Source organism: Lissotriton helveticus, chromosome 3_2 (assembly GCF_964261635.1).
Source record: "Lissotriton helveticus chromosome 3_2, aLisHel1.1, whole genome shotgun sequence".
NCBI lineage: Eukaryota > Metazoa > Chordata > Amphibia > Caudata > Salamandridae > Lissotriton > Lissotriton helveticus.
In genome coordinates, this window is record NC_136062.1 from 151,603,285 (window position 1) to 151,615,587 (window position 12,303).

Genomic DNA, 12,303 nt, shown 5'->3' on the forward strand with positions numbered 1-12,303 from the left:
AAGGAAACAAGGTAAGATGCCTGCCCAGCATGCGGTGCTATCCCCCTCCCCAACCCCAATCCCCATAGTGGCATAGGGGCTCCCACTCCACTTCATGTCTTACTCATTACCTGCTATGCATTGTGGGAGATGTAGTCCTAGCGAACTGATGTATAGGACAGTCAGCCTAGCAAAAACAATAGCATGTGAAAGTAATTGGCAAGCTCAGGACAGTCACTGAGATCTTTAGCCATGATGTTTAATGCAATGCAAATGCAGCCAGATAAGTGAGTACATCTACATTCTGTCATTAAAGGCGAGACATCTCGCAGTGCTGCAGAGGGGATCAGAACAAAGAGAGCCAGGCCAGAGGGGAGGCAACATGATGAAGAGAGTTTGCCTGCAGGGCACACAAGCTCCGCACAACACCAACTACTCCTTCACAGACATCACCACAGCGACAGGGAACGCTGCCATCTCCTCATACGCAATCACCACTGCAACAATCACCACCACAGTCAGGCAGGAGGCATGCCATGGCCACCCTCCAGCAGATGGAGGAGGAGGAGGGCGCAGGGGGCCAACAGTCTCCAGTCCATGAGGAGGGCAACATAGTGAGGGCTGGTACTCCATCTGAGGTCGCCCACACTTCGTCAAGACGCCGCAGGGCAAGGCCAGCCAGTCCTCAAGGTTCTGAACAGGAAGAACGTGTCTTTTCTGGACTGGTAGGCAACATGCTCAAGGTACAGTGTCTGCAATGGAGGGAGCTGCGAACATTGAACAGAGAGGTGGCCCACATGAACAAACACATGTGCAGGATTGAAAAGGGCATAAGTTTAATGGGTGACAACATGTGTGAGGGCATGATGGCAATTGTAACCTCTGTAGCAACCCATGCAGCCAGTTGGAGCAGGAATGTCATTGTAGGCGCAGGGAGAGGCAGAGACTCCAGGCCTATTCCAAGGTAGTGAACCGGCTGGCCACTGCTACCTTCCTCATATGTCGCAGGTCTATCGCCATGCAGGAGGAGATGGCGCATTGTAGCAGGGACGTGGCCAGGGGCATGGTCTCGATGACCTCGGCATTGGAACTGCTGCAGAACATGAAGGCGTCCACAATGGAAGGGGGGGACAGTGAGGAGGCTACCAGCCGTGGTAGCTTTACGCCCTCTTCCACGGAGGGCAGGAGGTGCAGCGAACACCACAGCGCTGCCCAGGAACAATCTGACACTACAGACAGTGTGGCCAGGGAACATGGACATGCAGCACGTGGGCGCAGAAAATAGGTCCTACTGCTATTTGGCAATCATTAGATGGGTGATGTAACCCATGTCTTTATGGACACTGCTTTCAATCCTGGTGGTGTGCTGATTAAACACCATTGCACAGAAACTGTTACTGCCTCTGTCTCATTACTCACTCAGAAATAGTTGGACGTTATCTCTGCCCGTCTGTGTCTCCCATCCTGTTCTACTGCAACACCAGCTGTGCAGGGCTCTGGCTGGGGATTGTCCTCGCCCTCGTCCTCAGAGTCAGTTAGTTCCACTGCAGTTCCTTTTTTTGTGACTAGATTATGGAGCATTGCACATGTTGCAATTATTTTGCAGCATTTGATGGGGCAGTACTAACATGCACCTCCACTTTTGTGGAGGCAACGGAATCTGCTTTTAAACAGTCCAAAGGTGCGCTCCACTATGTTGCGTGTGCTCTTATGTGCCACATTGTATCTCCTCTCCCTTGGTGTGGTTGGGTTGAGGTATGGTGTGAGTAGGTAGGACCGGAGGGCATATGCGCTGTCACCGAAATGCAAATGAAAGTGCCATTAATTTGTGAAACCAATAAGTTGAGCCAAGGAATACATCAGGGTGTGTCACATTGATTTACTTAGTAGGTATCCTTCTCCGAATTCACCAGCAGCCAGACGTGTATGGATACCACTGTTCCTAAATATGTACGAGTCGTGGGTACTCCCTGGGAATTTTGCCGCAATGTCAGTTATGATGAATTTTGCATCACATATCACCTGCACATTTATGAAGTGAGTGGATTTGCGGTTGCGGTAAATGTATTCTGTTGCTGCAGGTGGGCAGATTGGTATGTGGGTCTCATCGACGCAGCCAATGACGTGTGGGAACTGCGCCACTTGGTAGAAATCCAGCTTGGTCTTCTGCAGCTCCGTCTGTGTACTGGGGAAGGTTATGTAATGTTGCATTCGGTCCATCATGGCGTCCAGGAAGGTGTTGAAAAATCTGGATAGGCAGCTCTGTGACACACCACCTACTGCAGCTATCACACCCTGGTAACTTCCTGAGGCCAGGAGGTGCAGGCAACAGAGCACCTGTACATGGGTGGGTATTGCATGCGCCCTTGGTGTCTGATGCTCAAATATCGTTTCAGGTCCCGTATTATGTCAAGGATGGTATGTGGGTGCAGCCTGTACCTCTCATGGATTTCTGGTTCAGTCAATTGGAACAATGTGACACGCAGTCTTTACACCTGCTCTTCCCGTCTCCAAATCCTCACTCCTGCTGCTCTCAAACGTAGCCGCCTTGCTATGAGGTAGAGGCCCGCCATTGTGTTCACACTGTTGCATTTTGGGGCTGGTTTTAAGCACGGCACCTGATTAGCACCTGCTCAGGATCAGTGGTATATACCGAATCGTTAATACCGAATTTTGGTCAAATTCGGTATCACTGCATTTTACTACATCGCATTTTGGGATTTTTACCGATTCCTTATTTACCGATTCGGTATTGTTTGTTTCGGTGTTCACTGATTGGTACATAAGGAATCTGTAATTATTTACCGATTCGTTATTATCGATGGCATTCACAGGGCTAACTACCGGTCGGTAAAGCCAAAATTTACCGAATTTCGGCTTTACTGACCGGTATTTGGCAACCTACATATGGCCCTATATCACTACCCTACGTAAACAACACTTAACTTTCATAAATAATAATACATTATACATTCTTTTATTACTAAAAATTATAATATAATTAATGTATATTAAAAAATATGTTTATTACATACACTCTTTATTTCCTAATATATTACAAATGTTAAAAAACTATATCTGTACTTTTCAAAATATGAATGTAAAAACTATTTGACATACTGCATTTTATTTTATTAAAATAAAATATAATATGCTATAAAATAAAACATAATGTAATAAATGTACAATGTATATATATTCCTACTACTGCACTTTTATAAATCATGATATACAAATGTAATAAAAGTTGATTACAAATATTTAATTTTTTTCAATAAAAAATATTAAACAATACAAACCATACTGCATATTAATATTAAAAATTATACTATTTTACTTTACCATTATATATGTATACCAAAAAAAGTAGTAAAATGTTTAAGAACTGTCAATTACATTTGTATATCAATGTAATAAAATATACTTTGTTAAGCATGTCTAAATAAGTGTTACAATATCCCAATAAAATATGAAAAAACATAACAAGGTGTATTATATTTTCAATATTGTAATACACTGTAAAAATATTTTAAACGTCATAATATACTATTCTAACTGCAACTCCCAAAAAAACATTTAGGAAAATGCTGGATGGAAACCATAATAATTTACTATTCTAACTCCTTAGCCAATAAAACTCAGAGAAAGTGCTGGATGGTATACTATAATAATTTACTATTCTAACTCCAAATCCAATTGAACTCAGGGAAAGTGCTGGTTGGTAAACCATAATAATTTACTATTCAAACTCTAAATCCAATGAAACTCAAGGAAAGTGTTGGATATTAAACCATAATAATGTAGTATTCTAACTCCAAATACAATGGAACTCAGAGAAAGTGCCGAATGGTAAACCATAATAATTTACTATTCTAACTCCAAATACAATGGAACTCAGAGAAAGTGCTGGATGGTAAACCATAATAACTTAATTTTCTAACTCCATATCCAATGAAACTCAGGGAAAGTGCTGAATATTAAACCATAATAATGTACTAATCTAACTCCGAATCCAATAAAACTCAGTGGAAAGTGCTGGATATTAAACCATAATAGTTTACTATTCTAACTCCAAATCCAATGAAACTAAGAGAAAGTGCTGGATGGTATACTATAATAATTTACTATTCTAACTCCAAATCCAATTGAACTCAGGGAAAGTGCTGGTTGGTAGACCATAATAATTTACTATTCAAACTCTAAATCCAATGAAACTCAAGGAAAGTGTTGGATATTAAACCATAATAATGTAGTATTCTAACTCCAAATACAATGGAACTCAGAGAAAGTGCTGAATGGTAAACCATAATAATTTACTATTCTAACTCCAAATACAATGGAACTCAGAGAAAGTGCTGGATGGTAAACCATAATAACTTAATTTTCTAACTCCATATCCAATGAAACTCAGGGAAAGTGCTGAATATTAAACCACAATAATGTACTAATCTAACTCCGAATCCAATAAAACTCAGTGGAAAGTGCTGGATATTAAACCATAATAGTTTACTATTCTAACTCCAAATCCAATGAAACTAAGAGAAAGTGCCAGATGGTAAAACATAATACTTTACTATTCTATCTCCAAATCCATTTAAATTCAGGGAAAGTACTGGATATTAAACCATAATAATTTACTATTCTAACTCCAAATCCAATAAAACTCAGAGAAAGTACTGGATGGTAAACCATAATAACTTAATATTCTAACTCCAAATCCAATGAAACTCAGGGAAAGTGCTGGATATTAAACCATAATAATTTACTAATCTAACTCAAATCCAATAAAACTCAGTGGAAAGTGCTGGATATTAAACCATAATAGTTTACTATGTTAACTCCAAATCCAATGAAACTCAGGGAAAGTGCTGGCTACTAAACCATAATAATTTACTATTCTAAATCCAAATCCAATGAAACTCAGGGAAAGTGCTGGATAATAAACCATAATAATTTACTATTCTAACTCCAAATCCAATGAAACTCAGCGAAATTCCTGGATATTAAACCATTATAATTTACTATTCTAACTCCAAATCCAATGAAACTCAGGGAAAATTTGGGATATTAGGGGGCTGATTATGATGTAGGGCGGATCGCCACCTCCCGCATGCCGGTGTGGACCCGCCCTACATTTCCCTCCGTCGACCACCCATTTCCCCATCACCATATTAATATGGTGGGGGACCCCGGCGGATGGAAAGACCGTCCACTGGTTTTCCGCTGGTCGACCGGGCGGAAAAGGGGCTAGACACGGTGGTGGTGTCTGCTTGACACCGTCATCCATATTAGCATTGTTGTGGCGAGCAGCCGCCATGGAAAGGCATGTGGATTTTGCTGTCGGGGGCCCGTTGCGAGACCCCAGGTTAATGGCAGGTTGGGGGTGCACATAGGGGGTACCTATGGTACCCCCTACATTGTCATGGACAAGGTGGCATTCACCATGCGATGCCTGTCACCTTGTGCATGACAATGCACACAGTGCATTCCCAGCATTGTGGCAGGCGGTGCTGTGTGCACCACCCGCCACAATGCTGGTAATAGAGGATACCACCGCCACTGTGGCAGTGGCATCCTAATTGCAGGTGCTGGACCGCCGCACCACTGGCGGCCGGTCTCAGAACCGCTAGGGTGGCAGGTGGACTAAAGTCCGCCCGCCCTTCTAATCGGCCCCTAAGTCTTAATCTTTTACTATTCTAATTCAAAATCCATATAACGTATAAGCAATAAATATTTAATATACACTCTCTCATTTACATTATTTAAAAATACATATCCTTAAAACTACATATAGGAAATGAATTGAAATGTTCTTTAAATTAAAAACAAATTAAATGAAAAAACAAATATAAAAATCTTTATTAGTATTTTTAGAAATTCAAAATATAAATATTATTTTATATGAAAACATTTCATTACTAATTAAATAAATATTAAAAAATTATAATATGTACAAAATGTTTCTAAATATTACAAATATATACCTATCTACATTTACATTAAATTTTTTATCAAATTCACTATAAAATTTACATTAATATATTTGAACTTCTAACAAATATATAATATGTTCATATATTCCAGAATTACATTTGTAAATTTCAAATATAATTAATTACCATATTTTTCAAAATGCATTTTATTTATTTTAAAAATGTAAAATATATATATTTTTATATTTCTTTTCATTGAAAATATAAGAACAGCAAGGTAAAGAATATATTACACAAAGTGTCAATTCAAATGGGGAAGGAAAAGTCATTACAACTAAAATCAACAATCTATATATGAAAGGGGGGAAGGGGGGAGGGAAAAAAGAAAATCAATACACATGTAAAGAAACAGTCAGAATGCGTGGTCAGGGGGAAGGTGGGACATCAGTGTTATTTGCAATAGGCGGTGTACAAATATCTCCACGGTAGGTATTCCAGGGTCCCCATATTCTACACCACTTCCGGGGCCGGCCCCGGGCCAAATAGACTGTTTTTTCTCGGAACATGCACCAATCCATATTTTCCTTCCATAATGCAACAGTAGGTGGCTTTTGGAATCCCCACACTTGAGCAATATCGCGTTTGGCGATCATGGCCCCCAGGGTCGCCCATTGTATCTGGGCTGCATCATAATCCGTGCGTTCCCAGACATTCAATAGACATCGCCTAGCCTCTGGTAAAAGGGCAATCCCCGTTACGTCCTTCATCACATCATGTACCCCACTCCAGTAGGCGGCAACCTCACGACATTCCCAGATAATATGAAGAAATGTCCCCACCTGGCCGCATCCTCGCCTGCACAAACCTTCTTCAGAAAGGCCCATGTGTACCAATAGTGGGCCCGTGACGTATACCCTGTGAAGAATGTTAAGTTGAACCAGTCTGAGTCGAGCCGGTATCGCAACCTCCTTGGGAGAGGAGATCGCAGATTGCCAGTCCTCGTCATCCAGTTCAAGGCCGTTACGGGTCCACAAGTCACCAAGATACAAAAGGAGATCTGAGCTATAATTTATTAGTTTTTTATAGACTAAGGAAATTGTACTATCGGGCACATGATCGTCCAACAGCGGGGACGACTCCGGAATTATCTCCCCCACTGGAAAAACCGACCTCAAAGCATGTCGAACTTGTGCGTAACGGAAGTACTCTGAATCAGCTAGTTCATACTCCTTCTTGAGCAGGTCAAACGATTTAATCTGGCCCTTCACCCAGAGGTCTCCCACCTTACTGATACCGATGAGATCCCACTTATCAAATCCCTTGGTCTTTCACAGTTTACCCAGTTTATCAGAGCCAAAGAGCGGGGTCGCCCGAGTCAAGCGGTCTCTCCACCCCATAGAACTAGTTGCATCCCGCCACAGACGCACTGCCGTCTTGGTAGGTCCCGACAAGTCCCTGATCACTGATCCAGAATATAGTACCCTGTAGTAGTTACCCCCAGGTAACAGCCATCTATCCATTGCAAAGGCGGGGTTCAATTCGGAACCATACGTAGCATGATTGATGGCTCCCGATTGAGACGCCCAATAGTAACGTTTTATATGAGGGAGAGCGATCCCCCCATCATACCATGGGAGCGTCAGTTTAGCAAGTGCAATACGAGGTCTACCATCCCAAATCAGCTTCCACGGAAATAGCTAGCTGGAACGACATCAAGAGTGTTTTGGAGTGCATAGAGAAAACGAGGCAAAGACATCATTTTAAAAAGAGCCGCAGACCCAACGGTTAAAGCGGAAGCTTACGCCAACCTGCGACATCTTGTTTCAATCTAGACAAGGGAGGGAGGAGGTTATGCTCAAACCGAGTCATGGGGTCCAATGAAATGTAGATACCGAGGTATTTAAACCCCGTGTGTGCTATCTGGATGGGACAATTATTTGGGAGAAGAGGGACATCGCCTGAAAGGACATAATAGGATTTGGTCCAATTAATGATTAGACCTGAGTTTCTTCCGAATTAATTCAAAACATCGCACAAAACTATCAGGGATTTCCGGGGCGAAGTCAAATACAATAAGATATCATCTGCATAAAGCGAGATGCGGTCTTCGAACTCCGGGGCCCACCGAATACCCTTCATCGAGGGCTCCCACCGGATCCACGCTGCGAGGGGTTCAAGAGCTAGAGCGAATAAGAGTGGTGACAAAGGACAACCCTGATGAGTTCCCCTCCCAAGACTAAACGGAGCCGAGGCACGGCCATTCACAACAATTTGCGCGAGGGGGTCCTCGTAGAGCAGCCGCACCCAGCCGATAAAACCGGGTCCAAACCCAAACTTAGCCAACGCGGCCCATAAATACGGACACTCCACAGTATCGAAAGCCATCGTGGCATCCAACGACACCAAGATGGCCGGCTCACGCAGCGTCGCAGCTCTCGCGAGAACACCGTGCAGTCGCCTAAGATTCAGGGCAGTATTTCTATGCGGGATAAAACCGGATTGATCCGGATGTATCAAGTCGCTAATTACCGTAATCAGTCGGTTCGCCAATACTTTTGCAAGGATCTTAGGTTCCGCATTTAAAAGGGATATAGGTCGATACGACGCACACTTATCTCTCGGCTTCCCTTCCTTATGAATCACTACAATAGTCGCTAAACGCTGATCATGGGGAAGAGAGCCACATTCCCGAGACTCCAAAAACATATCCCGGAGATAGGGGGCCATCTTGTCAGGGCGCAACTTGTAAAGTTCAATAGGCAGGCCATTGGGACCCATTGCCTTTCCCGAACGTAAGGAGCGAATCGCAAGCGCCACTTCATCAGGTGTTATAGCGGCATCCATTTGATCTCTATCAATGTCAGAGACACGCGGTAATGCAATATCTCGCAATAATAGGTGTGAGTCCTCCTCTGGTCTGTCAGACACCGAGGAGTACACAGATTTGAAGTGATCTGCAAAACACTGAACTATCTCCTTAGGGTCAGAGATCCGAACACCAGCATCTGTCTCTATCACAGGCACCACCCGATTGGCCCGATCTTTCTTATCCAGCCATGCAATCAATTTACCAGCTTTGTCGCCCACGTCATACAAACGTCCCTGCTGCTCCCTACTTATGGCCTTAGCCGCGTCGGTAACCAATGTCCTATACTCAAGTTGTTTGAGTCGCAAAACATGGGTCTTAGCACAGGTGACCCCCCCGCTCCAGGTCAAGCTCCATGTCAGCGATCTCTGTTTCAAGAATAACCACCTCCTCATCTCTCCGTTTCTTAGCACCCGCTATCAACGACAGGGCCTGACCCCTAAGGACGGTCTTGAAAGCCTCCCAAAGCGATATCGCTGATGAAACAGAACCCTCATTTTCCAAAAAATACAGTTCAAGAGATTTAACCAGGGCAGCACAAGTTGTAGGGTTTCGGAAACACCAAGGATTAATCGGGGTAACCCGTCCCTCGGGGTAATCCATCCGCAGCCATATTAATGAATGATCTGAAATTCCCCAAGCCAAATGCTTGACCTCAGTGACAGAAGGAGCCTATGCCGCCAGTACCAGAACACAGTCGATCCTGGAGAGGCTACCGTGGACGCCCGAATGAAACGTATACTGCCGTTGAGTAGGATGTAACAACCTCCAACAATCTACTAGACTCAAGGTGTTAAGGAATCCATGGAGCCAGTTCTGTGATTACTTTAGATCCCTGGGCGGGTGTCGATCGACCATCCCGGAAACTACAGCGTTAAAATCACCACCCAGAATCAGTGGCCCCTCAGGGAGAGCCAGGACGATCCGCCCCAGGTCCGCGTAGTTGATTGCAGGCCAGGGGGGACATAAACCGAGACCAGAGAGAGGGTGCGGCCCTCCCATCTTCCCGTAAGAGCGACATAGCGCCCTCTATCATCAAGAACAACTGAGTCTATCTCCAGTGGGAGAGAATTCTTAATGAGGGTTCCAACCCCTCTAGAGCCGGAGGAAAACCCAGCATGTGCAACCAGACGATAACCCCTCCTATTCATAGCATGACAAGTATTACCAATCAAGTGCGTCTCTTGAAGAAGGACCACATCAGGGGAGAGACGGTTCAACAATTGCAACACCACCCCGCGTTTTATCCTATCCCCCAGCCCATTCACATTCCAACTCATTAGTTTCAGCCCTCTACCCCCATCCCGAAGAAGAAAGAAATCCAACCCCAATAGGAACTCAACACCCTGATGAAACGATTTAAGGATACAGTAGCTTGCAAGAAAACATACACCCACCCCAACAAACCCTCCCATCCCCCCCAACATCCCGTTACAAAGCCCCCCACCCTGCACCCCTGCGTTAGACTAAAAAGCCACCCAAACTTGCAGTGTGCCTGTCGCCCCCACATTGAACTAAACTACAGAAAGACCCGCAGAGGAGGAAAAAGGACTCACCACTAGCCCCGCAACCCCCCAAATGTACATTAAATCACATATCAGGATTATCGAACCACAGTCCAAGGTCCACGAAATATCCCAGGAACCAAGCAGCCGGCGACTATTCTTGTTCCGCCTGTCCGCCCTCTGCTCCGCCAGATCGCTCCTCCGATGGATGTTGATTAGGTAGAGTGTACAGCCAGTTGGCCTCCACCTCTGGTCGAACAAAACAATAAGTTCGCTCAGCATGTTCAATCAACTTGGCCGGGAACAGCATGGCATATTTGAGTCCCATATCACGCAGTCTTCGTTTCACCCCCAGGAAACCGAGTCGCTGTTTCTGAACAGATTGGGTGAAGTCCGGGTAAAAGCTAATATTCGTGTTTTCGAACTTCGTAGGTCCACCCAACCGTGAGGCCTGCAGGATAGCGTCTCTATCACGAAAATTAAAAATTTTCGCAATAATAGGCCGCGGCGGGGCACCCAATTTCGGTTTGCCACCCGGAACTCTGTGAGCCCGTTCCACTGTAAAGAACTTACTCAATCCTTTAGGTGCGAGGTGTCTAACAATAAGGTTCTCAACAAAGAGGTCAGCTGAAGGATCCTCCGCTTTCTCTGGGACACCAATAATACGAACACTGTTACGCCCTTCCTTCATAATCCTCCAGACGACGTGTGAGAAGATCACTAGTGGTCTTTAGGTGACAGACCTCCGTCTGTAGGTCAGCGACATCACCCGTCAGACTAGAAGTCTTGATATCCAGTGATTTGACCTTCTCATTCGTTTTTGCCAGGTCCGTGCGAATCAGGTTGACATCGATCGCCACAGTATCAAGCTTATGGGCGAGAGTCTCCATTTGTTGCCCTAATGAGGATTTAATCCCGTCAATGGCGGCCATGAAATCTTTCAGGGTCAGTTCATTGGCCGGAGTAGATGGGTCTCTAGCGTCCTCCTGCGACCTACCAGATCCACCGGGGGATCCCTTAGCCTGGGCATAGCGATCCATGATGTTAGTCTGGGTATAGCCACCCCGCCGAGTGGTCTTAAGTTTCTGTTTTTCGCCCTCCGGTTTCCCCGTCATTGCAGGAGATAAGTTAACTTAAATAGGAGAGACGAGTAAGGAAGATGGCGGCCCCTGGGTCCCTCGGGCGGTGGCAGCCCCAGCCAGGGGGCACAGGCCAAATGTCCTCCGGATTCGGCAGGTCGATGAGAAATCACACTTGTGGGTGTCGCTGGGCGGCCGTCTTCAGGCTCAGAGGTGAGCTTGGTTCCAGTCACAGCCTCACCCGAAAGCGAAACTGAAAATGAAAGCAACCGGACCGGACGTCCCAGCCCCTTCAAGCCGATGTTGACCCGGGCACCATGGCTATTCCACAGCCGGGCATCACTGAGATGTAGGCCGCAATCTTCAAATCGCCGTAACTCCGGCTCCCAGGGTGTGATTCAAAATCTGAAAACAGATTTCACCTCAGTCGTGGTTCGCCTTCTAGAAGACATCAATAAGGGACAGGATAAACGACAGGATAGATGTGGGAGGTTGCGAGGGTCTCAGGAGCCCTAAGCTCACGCGGCCATCTTGGTTGCGCGCTAAGCTCCTCCTCCAAAAAATGTAAAATATTTTAACATCTTATACACAATTTACAAATTTGAATATTTTTTTAATAAGGAATTATCATTTGCAATTTAAAATCACATTTTCACAAAATTTATAATTTATATTTTTAAATTATACATTTCTAATTTTAAAGTACATTTTTTCTAAAATACATTATTATTATTAAAATTTTAACGCAACATTTTTCAATTACTACCCACCTTTATCCCCTAAAAACCCAACATCCCGCTCTCAAAATATTTAGAAATTGTTTACATTTAATAAATTAAAAATAATATTTTTAAAATACTACCCACCCTTATCCCCTATGAAATGAACATCCCGCTACTAAAATTAATGAAGAAATTAGCAAAAAAAAATGTCACATTTAT